Source organism: Crocodylus siamensis, chromosome 2, assembly GCF_052110815.1.
Source record: "Crocodylus siamensis isolate JL-2025a chromosome 2, ASM5211081v1, whole genome shotgun sequence".
NCBI classification, from domain to species: Eukaryota; Metazoa; Chordata; order Crocodylia; family Crocodylidae; genus Crocodylus; species Crocodylus siamensis.
In genome coordinates this window covers 22,545,088-22,550,053 of record NC_143396.1, presented here as the reverse complement: position 1 = coordinate 22,550,053, position 4,966 = coordinate 22,545,088, and positions in this window count along the sequence as shown.

Below are 4,966 nucleotides of genomic sequence, written 5' to 3'. Positions count from 1 at the left end.
AGTCCTATCTTCATGACAACCAGTTTAAATACTTTCCTGAATCTTTGGATCTTCCAAAAGGGAACCTTTAGGGTTGCAATGACACCCTTTAAAAAGTAATATTTGACATGACAAAAAACTTGGAAATGCCACTAAATGGCACTCTTTAGTGTTAAAGGGTGAGGTTCTGCAGGTAAACTATAGTACAAGGTTCCTGATCGGGTTTGTCAACAGTCCAGTTATAAATACAATCTTTGAGGCAATTCTATTGGGGCATTTCATTTTTAATATATGCACATACTGAAGAAACTTATTAATGCATGTAATTTTTTTCAGAGTGGATTGATTGGCAGGACATATTTACAGGTTCTGTATTAACAGATTATGGTATGCTTTGCTTTCCCCTCTAAACTTTGTGTTTTTCTGTGCCAGTGCTAAAATCTGCTTGGCTTTTTATGTGGGTTGTTTTTTGATTGAAAGCGTAAGGTATTTTGACATATCAAAATATTAGTAGCTGCATCCAACAACAGGACTAAATTCTAATGTATTAGCTCTGTTTTTATCCATGCACATTTTCAGTGTTAGCTCAGCAGTACAATGCATGAATCATAGACTTTTTTTTACAGTGCCTTCCTGATATTCTGACAAACATTATGTGAAAAATGTAGATTAGATGTAGGGAAAAAAAGATCCTTTGCTTACATGGGTAGCAGGGAAGCCCGTTTCATTCTGTCCTATTTTATCACAGCAGACAAATTACTTTCAGTACTGGAAAGAGAATATCCGTTCTTTAAAAACAATTGGATTTTGAAATGAAGAGTCAAGAATCTACTTTCCATTATATCAAAGACAAATCATAACTAGAGATCTGAGATTTGCAATAACGATATTTTAAAGTTAAATAGCTCTCTTATTAGTGGTTGTAGTATTCACTGATCACTCAGAGCCAAGGAATGTCACAAGAGTGTGCTTCATTCTGTTTTTGAGCTCTAATGCAGGGCTGTCCAACTTCTAGGCAGCCGTCCCAGAGGCTGCAGGAGGCGTGGGCCACAGACAAGGCAACTTATCACTTGAGCAAACCCCCTGAGTTCTCCCATACCAGCAAGCAGCTCAACTCCCTCCCCCACCCCACATGCAACACAAGTACTCGGCCCCATGCTGCACACATAGCTTGGGCATCCCATCTCCCTCCTGCTGCAGTGCCATGCCCCCAGAAGCAGGGACCAGAAGAAGGAGATGGAGATGGGCAAGAAAGCCTGCAGAACCCAGGTACTGTGTCAGGAGCAATGGTGGGATGGGGCCAGTGGCAGCCATGCTGGGAGTCTGTGGGTCTCATTCTAACCCTTCAGGGGCTGCATGTGGCCTGCAGGCCACCTGTTGGACCACCTGCTTTAATGGATCAGCATTGAATAACATGAACTATAGCACTACATTAAACCTGACTCTAGCTGGTTCGAGCAAATTCCCTTAAAAAGTAGGACAAACCGACATAGTCCCAGCTTCTGTAGTCCAGTTTTGGCCCATGGTCAGAAGTCCAAGAGCAGAGTCTGGTGGAGATGCAGAGTGGCATGGTGCGCCAGGCAGGCAGCTGAGCAGGACCGCTGCTGCTGCATGGGAGCAAGGTGGGTGGGTTGGAGGTAGGTGACACCTGCCCAGAACACCATGTCACTTCACATCCCTGCCAGACTCTGCTCAGGGACTTTTGACCAACCATCTAGGACTGGACTACAGAAGCTGGGACTGTCCTGGTTTGCTGGGGACATATGGTCACCCTACTTAAATGGACACGCACCTCCCTTTACTGAACAAATATAAAAATAACAATTAACAAATAACATTAATACGATACACAATTCTGGATACTTACTGTGAGCGTATGAACTAGAAGTGTTCAGTTGATCTCTGAGGTGTCCTAGGTTGTGGAGCTGTCAGTCTCAGAGGCGTGAGCCCCCTGTTGCCAGGCATTAGTAAATCTGTTGGTTCCAGCTGGGTTGTATTCTGGGGCTCGGGCATCTCTGTCTTCTCCAGTTCTTTCAGAAAGCTGTTTGGCAAAACGCCTAACTCTATACCCCCTTAACATCTTTTTACAGGCTGTAGCTTTTCTTTCTCTGTTAATATCATTTTTTCTGGCACCACATTGCTTGTGCTCCCGTGTGCAAATTACAATGAATAAATATTTCACCCATGTGCTACATATGTTGTTCTGGCACTGAAATCTTCTGATGTAATCCACTGCAGCCCATACCTCTTTTTCTAAATGTCACACTGTGTGTTGTTGCTGCAGCACATTCAGCTCTTGTTTTGGTGGATTCTGATTGAATTCTGCATGAAGACTTGCTTCAGGTCTCATTTCTTGTAGAAGACTGGATTCCCTGTCACACATACCACTTTAGAGCACTGAACACACTGTATATGCTTCAGTTGGCACTGGATGACTTGGACAAATTCTTGTTGCTTTGAAAAGAATGAATTCTTGGTCCTCCAGTAGTCTCATTCTCTGATTTTTGTCATTGTTTCTAACCTATGATCTGTTCTCCTACCAGGAACCCAGTTACTGCCCCTAAATCTCAATATTTGCTTTTCAACCTCTCATCTGATACAAACCTTTAGCTTTTCACTCTCTTAGTGCTCAAAACCGTATTACATTCATTTCATTTTCACATGGAATACCATTTTGCTTAAGGGTTTTTTTTAATTGATTTCATACTGGCCAACTCTACTTGAGTTAACCAAAAATAATTAAAAACATCCAGTGTCTTAGAAGTCATGATCATATAAAAAATAAAGCTTAGTTCTGACCTTATTGCATTGTTTGCTTGCATCCTTTGCTTGCTAATATGAAGAGAAACTCTGTTTAAATCCTATTAAATTTTCCTCCAAAATTCCATGAGTTCCAAATGTGGCTTTGAAGTGCTGTTTTCTTCCACTCGGGGTATCTTATTCATTTCTTTTCCTCTTGGCACCATATAGTCTTCAGTAATTAACCAAAGTAGTCTGACAGAGGTTTGTTTGCATCAGTAGCCAAGTTCAAAGTGAGCAGCACTGCCTAATATGGACCACTGTACAACACAACAGCCATTTCCAACTGTCTTCTGTTAGAGCCTTTAAGATCAACAGTTCCCCATAATGTTATTTAAGCACCTCTGGGTTAAAAATACATTATTTTGTAATAGTAAGTTATCCAGAAACTAGTTTTTTTATTTGTAATAAACTATTGGGAAACTATTTATTGTCTTCTTTGCTGATTTTTCTGGAAAAACCATTTATCCAAGAGATAAATTTTAAATCAAAAGAGTTCACTTTACCCTAGTTCTAAGGAAACATGAGAGCTTGTTGAATTATTGACAAAAATGATTCATGACTTTTAGCTGTTTTATGTTCTCCTAGTTGCCTGTAAAAGGATGATAATTTCCAGATTTGTTCATTGGTTGGAATTGGTCACCAAATATTTTATGTCCACACATTGCAGTGTATGGATTAATTGCACATGGATTGTTTTGCAGTAGTGTTTTTTTTGGAATATTTAATCCTCTCAGTTAAAGTGATTTTAATTAGGCACACCGGTAATATGTCATACTGCATATTTTTTAATTGGATGGATGTCTCTGAGAACCAAGGTTCACTACGAAGAGATATAAGCACAACTCCAAAATTATTTTGGTAAAGATGATGAAACTCCCACGATCATACTTCACATGTCAAGGTTTACAAAAATAGCAGCCTAATACCTTAGCATAGGCTTTTGAATAACATTTAGAATTGCTGCTGGGTTTTTGGTTGTAGCCATGTTGGTCTAAGGACATAGGCAGGCAGGCAAGGTTCTTTGAGTAGATGTGATATCTTTTATTAGACCAACTGAGTAGTTGGAAAAAAGTTCTTGGCAAGCTTTCAGGCATAGTCACCCTTCTTTAGGCATAGGGAGTCTCTGCTGGTTTGAGACTCCAAGAAGCTAAAAGTGGGGCCAGATGTCAGTGAGAATGCAAATAGGTAGAAATTAGAAAGACAAAAAGTCTTTTGTCTTTCTACTCAGAGAGGGGAGTGGGAAGAAGGCAGGAGAAAGAAAAAGGAGACATTACAGTGGTAGAATACAAGGCAGAAAAGAGGCTGTCTGTGAAAAAGGGAATAGTTGAAGAATAGCAAAACAGGAATGAGAGAAGTTAAACGTGTGTCAGGTTGTCAGTGAAAATATAAATAAGTAGAAATAAGAAAAACAAAAGGTAAAGCAGGGAGGGCAGGGGGAGAAAGGAGGAGGGGAGGAGGGAAGGAGTCAAAAAAAGGCCAAAGGGAAACATACAGAGGCAATAATACCAGGTGAAAAAGAGGTGTCAATGAGATAGGAAATATATGGAAATCACAAAGACAAAAGACAGAAAAGTAGGAGAGGGGAAGGGAGAAAAGGTGGGGGGAAAGAAGAATGGAAGAGGTCAGTTCAGGCAGGTACCTGGTGAATCAGATGTCAGGCAGGCTGTAATGTGTCATAAATCCAAAGTCTAGACTGAGTCCATGATTTTTTGTCCAGTAGATTTATGAAGTGAAGTTTGTCGGCTCATCTATGAAAGGTGTTTTGTAAGTTCCCTTTGAAGATTAGACCTGAAAGATCAGAGAGGGAGTCATTTTCCTGTGAGAAGTATGCCCCCACAGGTAGTTGGGCATTCTTGTGTTTGATAGATTTTTGTTGTGTGCTCATTCTGGTACGCAGTTATTGTTTGTTTTCACCTACATATTTTACATCAGGGCATTTGGTGCACTGAATGAGATATATAACATTTCTGGAGGTGCAGGTGTAAGATCTAGGAATGGTGATGGTTCTGTTGTGGGGTTTAGTTATAGTGGGGGTGGTGGAGATGTTGGCAGGTTTTGCATTTCTTGTCCTGGCATGGTCTGGATCCATTGGGTGTAGGTTGGGTCATAGGAAGTTTGCTTCTGGTGATGAGACTGATGAGTTTCAGTGCTTATTTAAAGACTAGGATGGGTGGTTCTGGAAAGA